The following is a 24,630-nucleotide window of genomic DNA, read 5'->3' on the forward strand; positions in this document are numbered from 1 at the left end:
TGTTGCTAAACAGTCATGAGCATGCTCACACATCTAATATTTACTAATTGGATACCTCTTCAAACGCTTTTTCCCTTGCTAATAGAGATCAAGATAACTTCGTTGCTGAGTTCGAATCTCCCGACTGGCAGTAATATTTTTACCCAGCACTGATGATTCCCGATATGATGAAACACACTTTTCTGTGGGTGTTAAAAAATATTATAATAAATAATTACGTCAGCTCCTTTAGGAACTCGGTTCTGATCGTTGAGCACTTTACAGTTGAAACAAAGTCGACCACTTAAGCTCGCATGCATAGATCATATATGTTATAATCATTATATCACTCTGACAGACGTTGAGACATTCAAAAACAGATGTTAAAATTCCACCGATATTTGTCGCAGTTAAGGTTTGCTGAGATGGTTTGTTGCTTGCTTATAGAGTCAGAGATGAATTTGTTGAGGGTTTAAATCTGCAACCGGCAATAATCGTGTCACTCTGCACTGCTGATTCACAACACTAGTGTCTCTAGGTATTATATATATATATATATATATATATATATATATATATAATTAGCTGTGAGTTAACCGTGAATTAAGTTTAAAGTAAAAACCATTGTGCTTAGTGCAATTTAGCAAACAATGGTCAAGGAATATAGTAACAGCGATTAAGATACACAAATACGTTCGAGATTAATAGCCACAGAAATAGCCACATTAGCATAAGCATACTGTATATTTTTACTATCCCTATTTACATGTTGAGAATACTTCATACTAAAAATGTATACACCCTATATTCTATTGTCTTTGATATTATATTGTGCATAGATGACAATATACATACATATGCACGTGGGGAACTTGAATGCTTACTAAACTAGAGAACTTGAATACCTATTAAACACTATGCCTGAGCGCTTTACGGATCTTTGTATAAGAAGTTTGTCAGGAAAACCTGGCATGGTATTGTTTTTCTCTAGAAGTTTACTCTGACGATATATTAGTATTTGCAGCTCAAATAAGATCTACTCGGTATGGCTAAGGTACATGAGCTGTTACGAGTAATGATGCACCTATTTCCAGTGATGTTACCTGAAGTACTAACACGAAGCTAGATACTCAACTAGACTTGATGATTTCTCATCCTGGATTTCAGCAAGACCAAGCGACTATATATATATATATATATATATATATATATATATATATATATATATATATATGAATATACTAACAGGACCCGGTAACCAGCGTTTCCCGGTAGAAGCATGCTCCCTCACCCTCGTAAAACATTTAAGTACGGCTGTACTTAATCCAATCCCAACCCCCTAATATTAAGAACGGCTTCTGGAATAGGCATTTCTAACATCCTCATGGTAAGAATGGCTTTTGGAATAGACACCCCAAACCTATCCCTGCAAAGAACGGTTTTCGAAATAGACACCCCATTTTGTGAAGGTGGGTTGTCAAAATATCAGCGCCAAATGTAATCTTGACAATCATTTTTATGATCCCGACGCACGAGTACTATGAACGACCCTTGCAAGTTTAGGTGTGCATTGTTGGTCGGAAAATAATTAAAACGTTTGCTACATATGTATTATTTGTTTCCGTACAGAAATAATAATGTTTGAAAGCCATTCTGAACATATAAGAGAACTGTAATCTCTGCTTCCACCTTAGACTTTCATAATCACATAGCTACATGTTCAATAATAACGTTATTAATTTTACCTGCATAAGGTGTGTGAAGTATTTATAATATAAACAAATCGTTTATGGTAGTGTTGACCTTTCAGATCTCCTTTTAGTTATAGATTGTGCGTCGCTCAAGAAAAAAAACCGTAAAAAATAGAAAGAAAAAGAAAAGTCGGTAACTATATTTCCCGAAAACTTCTATTAAGTATTAGTTTGTTAAAACGCAAATAGGTTACACACATGTAGGTACATGAAAATGATTCGTTTTTTTTTTTTTTTTTTTTTTTTTTAGTTTTCTAATAATTTAGGAATTGTAGTTTAATGAAAATAGCTTACTCCTTCATTTACCCCAACGGTATTTATTACAAACAATAGTAAAAAAAGTTATATTGCTTATTATTCGAAATACTACCTATTTTCGTACGATGATAATGTGATATTTTTTTATTAAAACGAAAATAGGTCATAAATTACCTAGGTAAACATAGGTTTCAAATATCGTACCTATTTACGATGCCTTCCCACAGGACACAGTTAGACACCAGGGTCGTTTTGTTAACGTGTAGAAAAGGAACAAAATAAAAATTGTCATAGAAATTGGAGTGTAACATGTGAGAAACATATACTACACTTTAATCTTGGTCCGAAGGCCAAGTTCCAAATATCGTAATTGAACCATCATTTTTATTTTATTTTTTAAAATAATTTCGAAACTGTATTTTCAATAAACTTATTTTTTGCTTATGCAGGAAGATTACCCCCACGGTCATTAAAAAAAATACTCACTATTTCGTAACTGTTTTTTCTAGAAAATAATTTTATTCTTAAAACGCAAATATGTCCATAAAACCAACACGCTGTAATTTAAAAAATAATTTCGCAAAAATAATTTTGTGCGTGTGTACATAAATTATACCTACGACTATTTGTATAAAAAAAATCATATAAATATAAATAATGACCAACTAACAATTTTAGTGAATAATAATGAAAATAAACTATTTGATTGCAGACAATCTGACTGCGGTATTTGTTGTAAACATACTATTTTCCCTTAAAAATGAACTATAGTTCGGTTTAAAAAAAAAAAAAAAACAACGATAGTTTTCTCCGTATTTTGTATAAGTAAAGGGACGCTCTATAAACTTTTATTCGTATTGTTTATAAGCAAAGTAAAATTATCCTCCTTCTGCAAGACATCTTAACGAACCACAACGTGCATGACGTCAGAGCAGAAGCACTGACCTATGCCTATCAAATTCTCCCCTATTCATCTAACACTACTGGCCTGCATCATCTGATTTTCATCTATTTTCAGCTATGAAGTTGTTTTGATAAAGAATATGTGTACAGATGATCTTTTATTTCCGAAATTAGTCGTTGTTTGAGGGCCAAGTCGTGGTGTATTACAAAATGCTCTTCAAATCTGCATTAAACGACGAAAGGCACACATATCTCGGGGGAGTTTCTAATCTACAAAGAAAAAAAAATACCTGTGTTAAGTTTTGTAGCTCTAGTGCTATGATACTGAATGAACAGGATTCATTATTGGACGCCTTTCAAAAACAGAAAAGCGATGTTACGTATAAAATTTCTAATATTTCTTCTTTTCTGTTGACTTCATATAAGCGGTAATATCTTGAAAATATACCGAAGATAATGGTTCAAACTCTGTTCTCAATTCTGTTCGGGTGAGACGCATTATATATACGGGGGCGCGTGCGCGAGAGGCAGATGCCATTTGCTATCTAAACAGTGTTTTTCTTGACGCAGAAATAATGCAATGTATATTCTGATCCTATCAACCACGCATAAATATTTATAAAGTTATTATTGAAATTCAGATAAAGAAGTAATGACGTTATAGTTTTGCGTACGATGATACGCACAGATATGCGAGAACAAATAATGAAAGCTGAACACATTTTTCCATTGTAACATTTTATAAAATATAGGAAACCGTTTGTTTGAAGTTAAGCAATCTATAAATCTATAAAAGTGAACGTGTCTGTGTGTCTGTGTGTGTGTGTGTGTCTGTCTCTGTATCTGTGTACAAATCCCTACGCAATAACTCTGTCAATTTTAAGTCTACAGACTCGAAATTTGATATACTGGGTATTGAGATTTGGGAAAATCTTTGTAATACATTTTCGGCTAGAAATTTGGCTGTTAAGGGGTCAAAATTCAACGATTTGACCTTTGAACTTTACAAAACTTCTCCGCTAATTTTGGGTATAAACACTTGAAATGTTAGATGTGGGATCCTTGGACATGGATCTAACTTAATAACTTTATTTGAGCCCAAAGCAATAAATGTTCAGGGCGATAATAGGGGTCAAATTTTTTTTTAAATTGACCTCTGCGGTCTCTACCAAATTAATTAGAAAATTTCTGGTCTAAATATTTAAAATTTTTCATAAAGTATATTCAGAGATAGGGTAAGATTTTTAATCGGTTTGGGTCGAAAATCTTTAGTTACCAATATATAAACGTATGTATCTTTGCATGTCTGCCTAAAACTTTTGACAGAGGCGAAGGATTGTACAAAAATCAGTATCGTTTTGAAGTTTGACCTTTCAGATGAGAAATATCGCAAAATTGACTAAAAACATTAATATCTTCACCTGCAACTGGACACTTTTCTAATCGCCGATATTTTTGAAAGTCATCCTCTCCTTTAGATTGTCTAGCCTTAATTAAAACCCACGCCACTCCTGCTTTGGCGGTGGTCGAAACAGCAAAAACTTCACATTTCCCCTCGTTCTTTACCTTCTTTGCATTACAGGTTCGAGCCTGCCTTCCTACTGCCACATTTTTATTTATTTATTTTATTTTTATTTTTTGCTGAACACACACCTCCAAACACCCGGGCACCGCCCGACTGATATGCTAGTATATATATATATATATATATATATATATATATATATATATATATATATATATATATATATATACTAGCATGGGTGCCCGGCGTTGCCCAGTTGTTTAAGGTGTATGCTGAGCAAACAAAAACACGATCATTTTTTTTTAATTTGGCCCCTATTATGACTCCTTAATATTTATTGTTTTTGGCTCAAATTTATTTATTAAGTTAGATCCATGTCCAAATAACCTATATCTAAAACTTCAAGTGGACGTTGGCAGAGATCTCAAAGGTAAAATTGTTGTACTTTGACCTCTTACTCGCCAAATTTCTGGCCGAAAACTGACCACAAAATTTTTACCAAATCTCAGTACACTGCATATTAAATTTCGAGTCTGTAGACTAAAAATTGACAGAGTTATTGCATAGGGAAATGTACACATCTGCATGAATATAATTACACGTAATAGTTAACTCTAGATGATCCTCCCATGAGAAAACTAATAGGGAATTAATTAAAATGAATGTTTAAAAAAATATGCAAATTAGCTAGATCTTTTGCTAGTGAATGCAATTCCACAAATCATATATGAGAACATTGTATTTTCTTTTTAAATAAATAGAAAAGAGATATGGATATCAATACAAACAAAAGAAAAACGAATTTGTAGGTGTATAGATAATATATATATATATATATATATAGAGAGAGAGAGAGAGAGCGAGAGAGAGAGAGAGAGAGAGAGAGAGATCAGAATCTTGAGGCGACTAGAACACATATTAATAAATCGTGTGATATCGATAGTAATAAAACATTTTTAGGAGGTAATATTATATGAGAAAATCCCAACCTAAAAGAGAATAGCTCATTATACTTCATATAGCAAATGTAAGTCATAGTTTTTTTTTGTTTTTGTTTTTTTTTTTGTTTAAACTTCATTCAGAAAAACATAATTTTTCATAAGAGAAATTTATTGTTTGAATAAAGAGTGCTGGACTGTACAGAAAATCAGAAGAACATTGGTGCCATCGGGTTTAAGCCTAACATAAGGGGGGGTCAATTAATGGTAAATAATGTTCGGTTCTCGTCAGCCGTATTGTTTTTCTGTTTTTCAATATAGCTGACGAGATCCTAACATTATTTACCATAACTGGTCCCCCTTATGTATGCTTGAAACCGACGATACCAATGGTTTTTTTAACCTTCTTTATAGTTTTAAATAAATAAATATTAAGCTCTTATATTGAATTTTTTTCTTTGGAATCGAGCACTTCGATGGAATTCTTTCCCCAAAATCATGGACAAATATATATATATATATATATATATATATATATATATATATAAATTATATTATATATTATATATGAATATATATAAAAGGATCTTTGCACCTGTGTATGTACTTAATCACGCAATAGCTGAACTGATTTTTATGTAATTTCAGGCAACTGCACATCATGTATCTGGCAGTCTTTTTAAGTATGTTTGCATCGGAATGTCTAAGGTCTAAGGTAATATCGATAATCGATAATCGGTAATCGAAAAGCGATAAAAGAATGTCGGCGATTTTCACCAAAGTTAACATCTTACACAGAAGATCAGATGTACATTTGAGAAGCTTTGTTACCGCACAAGCAGAACGTTCCAGCATATAAAATCTACAGTAAAATCTTTGATATAACAGGGGTGCTTTCAAAATGAATGTTTCTGTTTAAACACAATTTTTATTTAAATCTTAAATTCAAGCCAGTATCACTGCACAAGCAGAATTACCAGGTTCATGCAATCAAAGGTAGTTTCTTTAATATGAGAGGTGAGTGTTTTAAATGCATGTTTCTGCTTAGAGAACAATGGACCTATGATACTTGCCATTAAATTTTAAAACATTAATTTCAATCGCTTATATGCCACTGTTACTTGAGGACCAAGCAGGATGCACCGATAAGAAGCATTTACGTGCCTCATCGAAATCATCTAGTCGATAATACATTATAATCTACATTATACTGTAGAAGACCTATATTTTTATGAAATTAGATTTTTATAATGACTTAAATTAAGATTTAAAATGCAAAATTAAAATACCATGGTTCAATTATTCTTAGAACAGGAACACTTATTTCGAACGCCGCATTGTCTTATCAAAATCTGACTGCACATTTCATAGGTTTGTTTTTCCTGTTGGCGGAGAGATAACATTGCTAAAATACCCCTGTAATGTTAGGCTATCAGCATGTTCCTATAGGTCAAAATGGCCTGTTTCTTTCTTTAATAAGATTTTTCAATTCCGGGATTGTTATACTTATTGAGGGCATTCTAATGCATTGCTATTATACATTCACCACCATATAAAACATACTTCTAAAACACCTGCATCGTGCATAACTTGCAGTTATCAGTAATTATTTGATTGTCTGCAATAACACCTTATAAGATTATATATATATATATATATATATATAAAGAGAGAGAGAAACAGAGAGAGGGAGAGCGAGAGATATATAAAGAGAAAAAGTGAGAGGGATAGAGAAAGATAAGTATATATAAAATAAAATAAAATACTATTGAAAACGTTTAAAGGCAAATAACTGCAAATAAGTTTTTTAAGAAATATATTTCGAAGATATACTCCTTTGTCAATCTATATGTATATATATATATATATATATATATATATACATATATATATATACATATATATATTTCTCTATTTCTTCGCCATGATGTCGAGTGGAAGAATGTTCACGTGATGTTAGCTGCGGGTTTTTTATGTAGTCGGATAGTAATGCGTGGTCGGGCGGGTAAAAACCTGCGTATTTTTTTTGTTTATATCCATTAGAAGCGTTGAGTGAAATTTGAAAATAAAATAAGATACGTATTGAACACGTTTGAAGCCAAAAAAACTGGAACGCGAATGTTTTTATAAAATAAACGAGTGTTTATATATATATATATATATATATATGTATATATATATATATATATATATATATATGTATATATATATATATATAAATATATATATTATACGTCCATAAATCTTCTAACAATCCCAACTCAATTATAAAATCTATAGTACAATCCGTCTCTAGAATTTCTGCTCTTTCTGCTGATAAAAAGTTTTAATCAAAATGCTACTTTCTTCAATAATGCCTTATGGAACTCAGGACACAAGGAAAATATTAGATACAACAATTATGCTCCTTCTGCAGGCCGCCTAAAATCTGTAATCACATACAATTTGACTCGTAAGAAACCAGTTCAAATAACAAGATCTGCCGCTATCAATAACAATGAACCACTCTACATTTATAATCCAAACCAAAATAGTAATGGCAATACCTCTAGCCCACCTATCGCATCAGGAGAAAGAAAATTGTTTGGTTTAGCCTAAATGTTAAAACTAATATACCTAAGGAATTCTTCAACACTGTACAAAACTCTTTCAAATACCCACACAGATATAGTTCTATTTTCAATAAAAATTCAATCGGGATTTCTTATTCAAGAATGCCTAATTTAGCACAAAGAATCTTAACATCTAATAACAAAAAAATTAAATCAGCCCAAAAAATCCCTTTTCCCAATTAAACCCAAAACTAACTGTAATTGTAATAACAAACATCTTTGCCCACTCAATAATGATTGCATCCATAAAGATGTTATATATTCTTGCACTATTACTGAGCTCCCACGCAATCCCCCATAACAGACAATAATAATAATAATAATAATAATAATAATAATAATTATAATAATAATAATATTAATATTTCTCCTAACAGCCATCTTAACACTAACAACACTCATTATCCCCTCCAAAATAGTCCTCATGCAGACATTGTCCCACCATTTGTTGAACACTATGCACAAAATTCAAACCATTTAACTAATACAAATCAGCAAATTAATATTATTACCAGACCCCCAGCTTTCAATATAGTACATACATATATCGGCGCTATTTCAACATTAATTAAGAAAAGAATATCAAACCACATTTCTTCTTTTAACAACCATAATTCTAATAATAACCAAGGAACATCTCTAACCACTTTAATTACAAAACTTAACTCTAACAATACCCCCTTCACAATCAAATAGACTATCATAAAAAAGTAAAGTGTTATATTCCAGGCTCTAGGTCATGTCGCCTCTGCACAACTGAAGCTGTAACTATAATTACTTCCCCTCAAACTAACAATATAATAAATTCTAAAAATGAACTGATCTCTTTCTGTAAACATAAGTCCAAATTTAATTATGGCAATTTTGAAATTACATAGTTATTACTTTTACCTTTTATATAGATATAAAAAAATTCTTTAACTTTATCGTTTTTCTACATACTTCTTAATATTTTATAATTTAATAATACTTGATTTTAATTCTTTATATCTTCTTTGCATGGCCGGTAATTTATCTGCATTTTCTGCTTTATTCTTTAAACTTTTCTGTCTATCTAATATATCAATCTATCCACACTTTCATATCTTGTATGTATATTTACTTATATTTTACTCTATGCTTTTACTTACTTTTTTTCTTGCTTTTTCCTGAATTTGCAGATACTGGCCATCCACTCCCCATAAATAATTTTTATTTGTTTATTTTATATTTTATATTTTATTTTTTATTTTTTATTATTTATTTATTTATTGTTAATTTATTATCTGTTTTTCATTTTCTATTTATTTATTGATTTATTTATTTTCCCATTTAGTGTCTTCTAAAAACTCTTGCTGACCTTTTTTTAAGTGATGACCTGTACATTTTAGTTGACCTATATCTTTTTGCCCTATATATTTTTTCGCGCCTTTAACATTTCCTGTATGGGTAATGTTTACCTTTGTTTCTCTATTTTATATTTAACTCTTTCACCATTTTCTCCTCTTTTTCTTCCTTGATCTTTCTTATTTATATTTATATCTCGGCAGTAGAGTGAACAGCATATCTTATTTTTCTTTTATTAATATTATTGGAATTTTTTTCCTTTTTTTCTTTGTACACATTTATGTGAATTTTTCCATGGATTTCTGCCTTTGGATTATTATGGACCATCTTCTTCCAATTACGGGATTTCCTTGGATTTTACTTGTGCAAATGGAAATTCAATTAACTTTCTTGAAGTTATATTTTTGGATTTTACCGTCACCGGAATATTTATCTTCCATCAGACTATCCATTCATATGTAATCACCTTTTTCTTCACCATGTTCCTTCCGCTTCACTTTTTTTTGTTTACAAGTAAGATCTTTGACTTACTTGTTGTTTCATCAAATACTTCTGCATGCAAGATCCGATCCCGCATTTTGCTAATTCCTACCCTCTGATGAGAAGGAAAGTATTTCTTCGAAACTCCAGGGATTAAGGACTATAAACTTTCTAGTGTTTCCTTTTCAGATTAAATATGTTTTTAACTCATTTCAAAGTGTTTTTAACATGTTTTATTCACTGTTTGCTCGTATGTATGTATATATATATATATATATATATATATATATATATATATATACATATACATATACATATATGTGTGTAGAGAGAGGGGGAGAGAGAAAGAGAGAAAGAGAGCAAGAGATATAAAGAGAAAGAGAGAGGACAGAGAAAGATAAATATATATGTAGAGAGAGAGAGAGAGAGAGAGGGAGAGAGATGTGTGTCTATGTCAGCATGCGTGGTACAATATATTTTAAACTTTACATATATAAATTATATTTAGGCAGGAAGTAAATAAATAGTTCCGGTTAGTTTTTAGCGAATACAACTATTATGTAGTCGCGTGTACATATCGGGGACGTTACATATAACGGAGGACGAGGCATTTATATTATGGTGTAGACGGCGACGACGATGACGAAATTCTTGGAGATTTCATATTATTCTCATGGGCCATATGAATGTGAAGAGATATGAAATGGGCTTTTCTTTTCAACACGGGGAATGGAGTTCATTATTGATGATAAGGACAGACAATTAACTCTCTGGAAGCGTGTTTCATATAATGTACATTGATAAAGACGATAGATATAACGCATTACCTTTCGGCGGATGAAAAACGAAGACACAGGTTTACTTATGACATGAAGACATTTATTCCAGCTGGATGAGAATGATGATCAGGTATTCGATTCCTTGCATAATTACATTGTCTTGTTTCCCTTTCTGGTTTGCTGCCGAAAGGTGCCTCGGCTAACTCAACTTTCCAGACTATCTGTCAACTATGAACTTTTTTTAATCTCTGACGGACTGACTTCCAACTGAACTAAATTGTTCTATCTTTATTTGTGGTGTCAGAACGTGCTCATACACGTGAATATCTTCTCATGTGGATTTACACATTACATATGTCTCTGACACGCTTTTTGCAACACAAAGAAAATTATTAAATTTACGTTGTCCGAGTCTACTTTCTCTAACCCAATTCTAACACAATGGACAATGCTCTACATTCATATCATAATATCTAAATTGCAATATGTATTCTTTTTAACTTTTGATTACTGCATTCGATTCTAGTCCTTTCTTTTAATAAATATCATTTTCAATTCTATTTACTTTGTTTCACTAATTACCGGGGTCTGTCCCCTTCCAGGCATAACACAACATTTCTACGCAAGAATTAGTTATGGCTCTATTTAGTGTCGCATTTTTATATTTCATCTTCGCTCGATCTTAGTATAGCGAAACCTTAGACTACCGGAATAATAAATTAAACTATATACCTTTAATAAAGTAAAGTCCATCTCTCCGTCTGCAGACATAAAAACGCTACATTCTGATATAATAGGAAAATAATAAAAATAATTATATGCCTTGACACCCAATTATGGTAGGGCCTCATGCGTGTTTCTAGAAATAATCAGTTAATTTCATTTTCTTTGAAGATCTACGATAGTTTTTGCTTCTTACTCAAGGTAGCTTCAATTTCCTTAACATCTTCATATTTACTATAACTACAACACATAATATAAGGTATTAAAAATAAAATATATTTTGTTTAAATTCTTGGATTTTTTTTCTTTTTAATATTGTCTATATTTTACATTATCTTTAAAATCGAAATATCCTCGATAATATCTTAATTCCTGTTGTTATGACGTTCTGTAAGAAATATGCTATAGTGGATTACATTTTGAATAACACACGTTCCTTGTTTGCACAAATATTGACATCGATTTTCAGACATAAGTACACTTTTACCGTTCGAACTCGCCCAAATTCACAAAGATTTTTTTTTTACACAGTGATCACCACTTATAAAGGCCCAGAAGCCACTCAGGGATAAGGGTTATTTCAAGTACATTACGTTAGTGTGGAGCTTTGATGAAGTGTTTACTTAAGGGGGCGGTTCATTAGGAATTTGTTAACATTGGACTTGAAGACATCCAAGTTGTAGTCCGGAGGGAAGCAGGTAGACGGAATAGAGTTCCACAGGCGTTCAGTTCTAAGAAAGAAGCTCTGTTCATGGGATCCGCGTTTTGATTTAGGCACAGATATAGAGTGGGGGAAATTTTTCACAGTGGATTCAGCTAGACGGGTGTTTTTCGTGAAAGATTGGCGAGCGGGGACCAGAGACTGGAGTTCAGACGAGCATCTGCCATGGTCATAGCGATAAAACAAGGATAGGCTCGCAACGTCTCTTCTGTGGGAGAGAGGCTGCAGGGAAGAGAAAAGGGCATCCCCCACTAAGCCACGAAGTCTATTTTGCACTCTGTAAAGGCAGGACAGGCTGTTTTTAGAAGCTCATGCCCAGATATGGCAACAGTATTCCATCCCTGGACGTAATTGGCTTTTATATAGATAGAGAATTGCATCAGTAGTGAGATATTTTCTGGAGCGGTAGAAGGATCCCACCATCTTTCCAGCGACCTTGGCAACAGACTTGATGTACGTGTTTCATTTCAGATCAGGAGTAAAGGTCAAACCCAGAAGCTTGTCAAAACACGGGGCCTCACCCAGACGAGAGCCATCCATCACAATTGATGCCAAATGGGGATCAGAGCGTTGATGATGTAAGGATAGGAGTTTGGTTTTGGATGCATTAAAGGTAACCAGCCACATCTTCTCCCACTGAACCACGCGCTCGAGATCAGAGGAGAGAGAATCAGAGAGAACCTTGTCATTTACAGCCTTTGATGTGTTGCCGTAGATGGTCGTGTCATCAGCATAGATGTCAACGAATGATTTAAGTATGTGTTTAGGGAGGTCATTGATGTAGATCAGGAAGAGAGTTGGACCCAGGATTGATCCCTGAGGGACTCCAGCATTTATATTGCAGGCCTCCGATTTTTGTCCATCTACCACTACTCTTATGAGCCTATCGGAGAGAAATGATTTAATGATTGAGAAAACATTTCCAGTTATACCGTAGCTGGAAATCTTGTGAAGTAGACCCTTATGTCATACCTTGTCGAAGACCTTTGATATGTCGAGAGCAATTGCCCTAGAAAGGAAGCCTTTGTCAAGAGATTCACAAATCCTGTGGGATATAACCGTCAGCACATCTGCGGTAGATCTTGCAGAGCGGAAACCATATTATGTGTCACTAAGGTTACTCCTGCTGAGGTGGTTGACTATTTCTCTATTTAATATGGATTCCAGTAACTTACTCATAATACACAGGAGACTTTTAGGTCTTTATTGAGAGGGAGATGACTTATCACCTGAATTCTTAAATACAGGGCAAACTGATGAGGTCTTCCAGGGAGTCGGAAAGCACTTCTCCTTAAGGCAACGCTTAAATAGTTTCGTAAGTATGGGAGCAACTTCTGGTTGAAGCTTTTTTAACACTATAATTGGAATGCCATCAGCGCCAGTTGCTTTACTAGAATCTAGGTTCTTTATTAGCTTGGCGACCTCATGCACAGATATTTGTATGTTACCTAGCTTGTTCTGTGTTATAGGAGGAAATATGGGGAGTTGATGGCCTTCGTCGCATAGGGTAGAATTAGCTGCAAAGTTCTTTGCAAATAGTTTGGCCTTGTCTGACGCTGACGAGATGACCTCTTGTCCATTTATAATTGTTGGGGTAGAACGCACACTTCTGTTCAGGATCCTATTTGTTATTTGCCAAAACTGGTGGGATCCAAGCCGCTGATCAGCTACCTTGGATTTAACAGACTGGGCATATAGCTCTCTTGCATTTTTTATTACTCTTTTACAGCGGTTGCTGGCAGACCTGAAAGCAGCTTTAGTCTCAGTGCATCTATTACGCTGGTAGCTATGGAAAAAGTGATTTCTGTGCGCGATAGCAGCAGCACATTCTGGGGAGAACCATGGCTGGCTGTTCTGTTTTTTTTTGAATTTTTTAGATGGTATGAATTGGTCTATGCTTACAATTCGGTCAGATCTGATACTATAGAGGACACATCCTTTTTAAACATGGAGTGCAGAGGTAAATCAGATATAAATGTACGGAAGCTATCCCAGTCAGCCATAGAGTATCGGTATACAGTACGGTGGAGGGGTACGTCTGATGGCTTCTTACATTTCGTTTTTATCTTAACTGATACGACGGAGTGGTCGAAGGATCCTAGAGGAGAATGAACGGAACATGAACATAGCTCAGGGGAAGTTGAGAGAAAAAGGTCTAAGAGGCTTGCATATTGACCGGATGTATCGGGCACACGGGTGGGTTCGCGAACAATCTGAGTGAGGTCATAAGCAATGGCAAAATCATGTCAAAACCTTCCCTCATCGTCTGTCTTATTTAAATGGGTCAGCCATTCCACGTTATGGACGTTGAAGTCACCACATATGTGGATGTTAGCCGAGGGATGTGAAGACAGTATGTGGTCTATTTTCTCAGATATGCTATTAAAGATAGTAACTCCGCTGTTGTGGGGCCTATAGAGGGCAAATATAAATGCAATGGTGTTAGCAAGTGCAACCCTGAAGCACATATAGGGTAAATTAGGATCTTCTATAGAGATATCCCTGCGACACGGGAAGCCATCCTTAATGTAGGCACATATTCTATGCCCATGGCGATCTTGGGTGTCAGATTTAGCTGTTAAATTTGAGTATCCGTTAATTATGAACTCATCTAGGGAAGTGGTCGGCCCTATTCCAGTTTCACTTAGAAATAATATGTCCGGTTTCGTCTCCTGTAATTGGGTTTCAACCTCTGGAAGGTTGGAACGTAGACCCCTGATGTTGGAGAAGGAGACCTGGTAGTAGGGGTCTACGTTGGAAGATGGGGCTCTAGGTTTAATCGAGTTTTTATTCTGGAGATATTTCATGTTGAGGTTTTGGGATTTGTGGAATAGGTCGGCATACTTGGTTAGAGCAGGACAGAGAAGGAAAGTTAGAGAGAAGACAGGAGATTTTTTTTTGTGGCACACGAAAAGGTAAAGCCGTAACAATTACCCACTAGTATGGCATCGAGAGGCCCCACCAGAGACTACTTCATGGTCCAGATCCACTCACCAAATGGCAATACAGCAGTCCCAGTACTTTGCGCCTGCTGATAGGACAGCCTCCTTAGTGGTTAATCCAAGGTTCGGGTCCCTGACTATCAGGCGGATAACGTCACCCTAGACAAACGTTTACCTCCAGCACCCTTACTAGTGACATGGCCACAAGAACAGACAGAGACAGAAAATTTTCCGACATCTCAGACTACTGGTCACCAAGTACTACCGACCTTTGAGCAGCTTTTTCTTCGCCCTTTGTCAGAAAAATCACTCATTGAATGAGGACTGAATGACAAAATAGGAGAAGCGAGAGTTACTGGAGCTGCCGATAACACATCCACTGTATTATCTATCTTTATTTTCTTAGGTTTTAACAAAACTGAATTCCCCATGAACACTCCGTATTGAGTGCATTACTGGAACAATATTTAGTTTAATGTAACAAATCATATTGCTTAAACACTAGAAAAAAACCCAATTTTGATTTTTGGAAGATTCTTTGGAAAAATTCCGTTTTCAAACCAAATAATGAACAGATGAAATGATTAGAAATCATATTCGGAATAAGGATGAACACACATTATTATTATTATTATTATTATTATTATTATTATTATTATTATTATTATTATTTACTTAATAGTAGTCACACAGGCAATAATCAATTTCCGTTTGAGAAAAACTGATGGTGTTCTCTGGAGCCTGAGTGAGAACAAAGCTTCCAGATTTCCAGTTCTCTTTTGATAACCTTTGCAAATGAATTCGTGTTATCGCAAAAGCCGCTTGCCATTGACTTCTCATTGGATGCGACCATTAATCCTCCCTAGAAATGGATAGTAATAAGCCTCCCCAAGGTCCAATATACGTTGCTAAAACACTATAGTCTTTGTACATCATCCACAATGTATTATTAAACAGACAAGAAGACCCAGTAATCATTAAAAATTGATTATGCATGCCTGGATACTTTCTATGTAAAATTTCAAATGTTTAGACCCAAAATTGGCTTAATAGTGTGCTAGAGACCGCAAAGGTCAAATCTTTTGAACTGTAACCCCTTGGAAGCCAACTTTTCAGCCAAAAACGACTTAAAAGCTTGCCTTATGCTTAGATACACTTTATGTAAACATTTAAATGTTTAGATCAAAATGTGTAATATGATAGAGACCGCAGAGGTCAATTAAAAAAAGAATGACCCTAAAGAGGACCCCTTACCATTTATTGTTTTAGGCTCAAATCAAATTATAAAGTTAGATCCATGTCCTAGTAACTCATAACTAAAATTTCTAGTGTTTAGACCCAAAATTGATGGAGGAGTTCGGTAGAGTTTTCAAAAGTCAAATCGTTGAACTTTGATCCTTTAACAGCAAACGAATGCAAACAGCTATATGAACCTTTCTTTAGTTGTTAAAGTACAACTAAATAAAATAGTTGTTACTACCCTAAATAAAAATATAATTTCGCTTACTACAGTCGAGAACGGATTTTTGTGTGCTTCTGCACCTATACACAGTCTGTGTGTTCTTTTATTTTCATTTAAGTATTTTTTGAAAAGAACGAAGGCATTATAAAGCTATACAAATGATTACATGTGTTTTGTTGTATACTTTAATTTTAGACACGTTTTACATTTACAGTGAAGTGTTGGTTTAGCGCGGCCTTGCAGGTTTCACCGACCAGCGAGCAAGAAAACAAGAAAGAAAATGTACGTGGAGATATATACGTATGTATATACATGATCGAAAGAGAGAAGAAGAGAGAGAATGGGAGGGTGGGACAGGTACAGGTAGAGATATACAGCGAGTGGGAGAGAGAAAGGGAACGGAAAAGACAGAGTTAAAGAGAGAAGGAGAGAGAGAGAGATCAGCTGTGTTACACTTACACTCGTTTAATTTGTGTCACAAATTTATTCACGCCTACCGATACGTTTTATAGGAGTTATTTTGAAGACCAGCCAAGCGACACTTTAACGTGGCCTTTCCATTAAAAGTGTTTACTTTTTCTACACCTGCTTTTTCTCTTAGCGTTCCGCGTTCAAACCTTGGTAATGTTGGTAACTTTCTGTCTCCTTTTTTAAACCTCGACACAATACTAGATAACAATTGCATTTTAGATATAGGGTTTCCATTAGTTTATATTTGTTCTTGCGTGCTCGCAAGGGACATAACTAATATTTACTGCTTTCCATCTACTTATAAAACCACATCGGCCAAAAGCAAACTACTATTGAACTTTGCTTTTATGTATATATGAAAAATAACTTAGTGTAAATTAGATACTGTTTATTTATGTTTAAACACAAATCCTTCGCACCCCCAATTAACTTGCGGTGAACAATATTTGTTTCAAACATAGATAAAATGTATGTTTCTGTTTTATAAGATTAAGTTTTATATAGGTTTACTTTGTTGCAATTTATAAACTGTTCTATTTCTATTGTTTATACTATAAACAAAATTCTGTACATATTGTTAAAATACATGAGAATTGTTCATTAAAGTGATAGAGTTTCGAGAGAAATTTGCCACCTATATTCCAGCCTTGCCAACATAAATATAATGCTCTACCCGCGAGAGTAGTGTGCCAATCATAAAAAGGGGGGTTTATTCCGATAGTTGTTCTTAACATACGGAGGTTGGTGCTGTCCATAATGAAAGCAGTTCTTAACTTGGGGAGGTTAGTAGTTTGGATTTAACAACAGCAACACAAACAACAACACAAATAACAATGACAACAGAAGTGTTTTAATGTTTTACGCGGGAAAGTGGGGGCATACTACGACAAGGCAATGTGGGGTAACAGACCCTGCTAGTAAAAAGTAACAGACGAAATCAAATTGCTTTTGCAGTGGGGTATATAATATACTAATTTTTAAATTGGCATTTTCGAAATAAGTTGTACCTTGTTGAACATAAAATAAGTCTTTCCGCCCTCTATAATAAAACGGCTGCAAACGAAAGGTTTAAATATAAAAGCAAATCGGTGCCTCACTGAATTAAAATATCTACTGAATTGTAATAGAAAAAATAAAACTAATGTGACGTTACTAACAAGCGAGAGAAAAGGGGGGGTGAAAAGAGAGATTAAACAACAAAACACTTGCAATTTCTCATAATTCAATGAAATATTTATACATCTGCTTCGTCGGTGTATCGTGTTTTTCCCCATTTATTATTCATACTAGCAGGATCTGTGCAGTTGCGTTGCCCGGTGGAAAAATGGCACAAACACGAACAGATGCGTTGACAAAACTTCATTTCTTCATAATCAAATGAAATTATTAGTATGCTCTGCATTATCGTAGATTGAGTTAATATTGTTTTATTTTATTTCCTGAATTGGTAATCAAGTTTCCAACTAAAAGCAATGTTAATACACGTGAATTACAAAATAACAGAATGCAAAAATATTTACGAAAAACTATTTAAGTAACCGTGAAACAATATACAGAAATGTAAAACACACTTTGGTTTAATTTCCTTAAAGTTATCATATGTGCATGAACCCCAAGTAAATGGAAAATAATAAATCAAGAATGTTTATGAAGAGATATTTTAATCGAACAATTGTTTCTGGTTGTTTTGTAATGAAGTATACATTTTCATATTTTGCATTCGTTTTGTTGTGATGAAGTATTCGCTGGAATGTAAACTAACAGGGGCGTGTTGGTAGCCTCTGATGGAAATGACAAATCTCTACAAATAACTCTAAAAAAACATATAAGTTAAGGTTGTACAAAATATAGCATACCGGAAAAAATTGCGTAAGACCCAACTAGAATATCGTAAAGTAATCAAATATGTGCATGTGTGTGTGTGTGTGTTTTACACCGAGTAAAACCGAAGGTACGGTTGAAAATATGTTGTTGTTATTTTTTTCAAAAAACTTTTCATAACATTTTCTATGCCTGCACCTTACTAATACAAAGCGAAGAAAGAAAATTATACAATTTCGTATTCATTATATATATATATATACATATATATACATATATATATGTATATATATATATATATATATATGTGTGTGTGTGCGTGTGCGTGTGTGTGTGTGTGCGTTTGTATGTGGGTGTATCATACCGCTCGAATTTTGAAAAAACAGAAGTTGCTACAGGCTTAGATCAAAGAGATAGCATCAGAAATGCATATATATATATATATGCATATATATATATATATATATATATATATATATATATATATATATATATATATATATACATAAGGAGAGAAAAACGGAGAGAGAAAAAGAGAGAAAAGACAGCGAGAGGTGGGATAAAGAAAGAGAGAGACAAAAATATAAGAGGCACATATAGAAAGCTAGAGGAAGACAATATTATTATAGGAAAACAGGAGAGAGCATTATAGCAAAGTGGTGAGGTCATCTTTTTATATCCAAACGTTTCAGCAGTTCATTTGCATTTGGCTGTTTTTCTCGGGTATGAAAAAACATCCAAAGCAGTAAAGATATGTCTTTTTGCATTACAAACAAATATTGCCACCGGAAAAGATAAAAATGATAAAACTATGTGAACAAAAAAGAATATATGCAAAATATTATACACAAATACAAGTTCGTTAATAAGTCATACGAATCGCTTTAAATCTATACTCATATAATTTTTTTGTGTGTGTATTTTGCATGTTCGTATTAAAAAACGTGTTGTTTTAAATATTTATTGAAAAATCAAACACAACTTTGTTATATATGGGTCCTGGAATTGCTTTCATCTGCAAAGGATATAGCTAATTTGCATATTATTTTAAACATTAATTTTTATTTTTTTCCACTAAGTTTTTTTTTCGTTTTTTTTATGAGATGATCATCTTTAGCTAACCGTTACGTGTAATTATATTCATGCAGATATTCTTCATGATTTATACGTGCGTAATGTTTGTGTAAAAAGTTTATAGTAAACGCACAGCTCTTTTTATTAGGTCAGTTCAAAAATAATACCGTTTTTTTGACGTTCAATTTCAAAAGATTAAAACATCTTTCATAATACACTTTAGTAATCGAAATTAGAACTGTTAGAATCGATATATTTTAGCCAGCGGGAAACAAGTTTATTTATCCCATAAGCACAGGGACCGGAGTTTTGAGAGAGATAAAGTAATTAAATTCTAGTTCGCCATCATCTCGGATTTTGAAGCATTTTTCGTTCAGGAAGTTGTCGAGATGCTTGAAAAAGTGATACTCGATGGGCGAAAGATCCGGTGAATATGGCTGATTAGACTGTGTTTCGAAGCCCAATTCGTTCAGCTTTTGCACGGTCACTTGAGCAACATACGGTCAGATGTTGTTATGAAGGAGAATTGGCACCTTCATTTTGACCAATCTCGGGAAAATATGGTGAAGCTTCTTGTGCATTTCCCCATTTTCTAGGCAATCCTTCTCTGCCGTAATCTTTTCGCTCGGATTCAAGAAGCTGTGATGGATGAGACCGGCCACAGACCACCAAATAGTCACAATAACATTTTTTGTGAAATTTCGGCTTCGGAAAGTATTGCGGAGGTTTTCCGGCATCCAACCACTGTGCCGAACGTCGCTGGTTATCGTAGAGGATCCACAACTCATCAAACGTCACAATCCTCTCGGGAAATGGATAATTTTTTTGCTTCGCAGAAGGAGCGTAAAAGACACCTCAAAACCACACTATTTTGATTATCGTTCAATTCATGCGGCAACCATTCACCCAACTAGTTTGACTCCCATTTTTGCTTTACATGGCGAACGACTGTTAAGTGGTCGACCTCGAGTTTAAAATCAACTTCTCGTGTGGTTTTACGAAGACCCACTTCAATTAAGGCTTTCAAATTGTTGTTATCAACCGCAGTTGGCCGTTCGCGACCGTCTTCATCTTCGAGCTTTTCTTTAGCATTGCGAAATTTCTTGAACGATCGTTGTGCCACACGTTCGTTAGCCAAACGCAATATTGATATCACGAGCTGTCCCGGCATACTTATGGCCTAGTTTGAACCGGAACAAGAAAATCGTACGGATTTGAAGTTTTCCCTTGCTGTCGAAAAGCCTGCAAAAACAGAATAAAGAGATAGAGCACGGTAACGAATAACACGATACAATAGAGCAAAAAACACGCTTCAAACTGATATATAACATGGTTATATATATATATCAATTCCAGCGATATTGGCATGACAAAAACATGTCCCTCGAAAGTGTTTCTATACGGCATAGTGATAGAAGGTCCGCAATGATATGGGGGTGCCTTTTCTGACAGAGGGACGATGAAGCTCCAGGTGGTGCAGGGTCGTCAGACAGCAGATCGTTATGTTAGCATGCTACAAAAAGAATCTTTGATGATGGAAGGTCATCGTTTATGGGGGAATGTATGATTATTCCAACAGGATAATGCTGCAATCCACACTGTAAGACTGACTTTGTGCTTTATACAAGAAAATAGAGCCATCTCTTGGGACATCATGCATGCTCACTAGACTTGAACCCAATATAAAATGTTTGGAGATGGATGACAAGAGAGGTTTATCGAAATGGCAAACAATATTCAACAAAAAATAAACTTCGTGAAGCCATCTTCAGAAACTGGAGCTAGATTCCCAGCACTTTAATGGAAACCCTTATTTCTAGCATGCACCATATAATTTTTGAAGTCATCAAAAGCGGTGAAGTTTGAACTCATTATTAAGTTGGATTGTTGAATGTTTTCATACATTTTCAAATATTTTGTACAATTTAATAGGATGTTTGTCTCTGGTCTTATAATTTGGATCATTGTGTAAAAAGTATAATTTAATAAAAATGTAAATTTTAAAAGTAAATATTTAGAATGTAGCTTTTTGTTTCCATAACTTTTTAGGTTGTAGTATTGGTAACCTTAAGTCGGAAGAGCTTAAAATCTACCCTAAAAAAACAATTTAAATAAATATGTTTTAAGTGGTGTTAAATTTTTTATCCGTCGTATCCAACCAGACGTGCTTGAATAATAACTTGCTGCCAAAGTATACAAACATATGTATACACACACATATGTATATACACACATATACAAATATATATATATATATATATATATATATATAAATATATACATATAAAGGTTATAGTGAACAAAACACCCTTATATATATATATATATATATATATATATATATATATATATATATATATATATATATATAACCGCACACATATATATGCGAATGCATATAAATGGGATATATATATATATATATATATATATATATATATATATATATATATATATATATATATATAATATATAGCTGAATGTGTGTGTGTGTGTGCCTGGTCACGAATAGGCTCCTATTTGATTGACTATTGTTAGAAAAACTGATTGCATTTAATGACAGAAGATGTATCGAGACACAAGAATGGGTATGTTTGATTCTGCAAAACGGTGGTTCATTTCAATTGTGGGCGTCTGCGTTCGCACCTGGTCCACAAAGTATGGAGATAAAAAATTAAAAAATTAAAAAAAAAAGTTTATGAGGGTTTTTTTTTTTTATATAGATGTACATAAGAATTATTTTTATAAGTATGTTTTAACTTGAATATGGATAATATAATAAAATGGTGGGATCTGCGTTCGCGCCTGATGTCCATAGAGTGGAAATATGTCACAAAGTTTAAAAAAGTGTTTTAATATAGCTCCACAGAATATTGTGATAAGGGTTTCAGTGTGAACAGGTATGGCATAATAAATTATGGGTGTACCTATTTTATTTTTACTTTCATCATATTTTGCTTTGGTTTTGATACTCCCGAATTCGAAGCTATTTCTAAACAATTTTTTCTTTTCATAAACTATCATACTTTAATAAATCAGAGTCCATTTTCTGTAAGCTGTTTTTAACCCAGTCAACCACGCGTATTTTTGCTAGTATATATATATATATATATATATATATATATATATATATATATATATATATATATATATATATATATTGCATTTGCAATTAAATCACTGGGAGAGAGGCACTTCCGAGTTTTGTTAAGGCATGCATCTAGCAGAAGAAAACTCTGATGTAAACACCCGCGGGTGTACTAGAGACTCTATCGGTTGCAGTCATCTACACCGACAAAGGTGAGAAATAATACCAAAATCGTGTCTGCTTTTACTCAAATCCTTCACCTGTATAAACAAATCCTCTGACTGGGTTTTCGAGCAATTTAGTCACTGTGGCGTAAGCTTAAACGTCGATATCGGAGTTTAAAGATGAATGTGACTACATACACTAAAAATTCATAGGAATATACGGGTACGAGACTACTCGTGATCCGTCTGGTCAGTATGTCATATTAGCTATGGAATTAATGTATTAGCGTTAAACTTGTGATGCAAAGAAAATAATTTTATTGACACAAAAGAAACATTTCTATGGGGGTATATTAAAATGAAAAAAATGAATATACATAGATTTCTATGAGTCGTTCTGTTTATAATTTTTTGTTTTTAAAAAAGACTTACAACTATTGAATTATAAGTGGTTTTCCATACGTATAAGTAAATGTGCACTGAGCAGATTCCCTAATATTTAAAGATGAATTCAAATTTTGATATATCTTTTAATTTAAACGCGGAAAAAAAACCAATTGCGACACTGAAAGCTTTCACAGTAAAACAATACGTTTTATTGTCGCGTTGATTTTTTTTATTTGTAACGTAAATTAAAAAAAAACATATTTCCGGGTTATTTATTTATGTTGTTAGAGTGGAAGAAAATGTATGAATATATTTTAAGAAACGTGTATGAAAAATGGAGAAAAAAGGTACAAAAATGAAGGCAGTGAGTAAATAGCCGTTTTAAAATATTCTCATGGTTGCCAATGGGTTAAAGTACATTTATTTGTGAGAAAATTGCGTTACAAAAACTTAAATGTAATACGGAAATGGACGATATGAAAACAATGCAGAAAGTTAACAATTGTTTATTTGGATAATTAAAACGTAAAAAAACAATTGGGACGCTGAAAACGTACACAGTAAAACAAAACGTTTTATTGCGCGTTTATTATTTGTTTATGTACGCATGCGCAACCGGAAGTCGTAAACCGAATGTTGGGTTACAACACGCGTTCAAGGTCATTTGAGTTTTATAATTATATAGATATGTATAAAAATCGGAGTTTATAGGAATTTGTATATATACGTGCATATTGCTATAAATTTGGGTATTAAATATACACACAGACACACACACACGCACATATATATGTATATATATATATATATATATACACGTATATTTCTATAAATTCGCGTTTTGTGCATTGATATTCATATTAAAACCCCTATTTTCTCTTTCTTTATACAGAAAATACAACTTTGTTTCATTTGGGACGTGGAATTTAATTCATCTGCAAGTTAATTTGCATATTCTTTTAAACATTTATTTTAATCAATTCCATGTTAGTTATTTCGGCTTTCTGACGGGATAATCATATTTAATTAAATATTACATGTAATTATATTGATGCAGATATTCTATATTATTTATATTTTCGTAGTATTTGCGTAAAATGTTTATAGTAAAAGAAACCTCTTTCTCTATATATTTATGTGTTCGTGTATACATTTGTTTTTAAAAAAATTGACTATCGAACTCCTCTGTCCGTTTTGTGACTACAGACATGGAGCTTAGTGTAGAT

This window comes from Euprymna scolopes, chromosome 1 (genome assembly GCF_053919585.1).
Source record: "Euprymna scolopes isolate OS-2025 chromosome 1, ASM5391958v1, whole genome shotgun sequence".
NCBI classification, from domain to species: Eukaryota; Metazoa; Mollusca; class Cephalopoda; order Sepiida; family Sepiolidae; genus Euprymna; species Euprymna scolopes.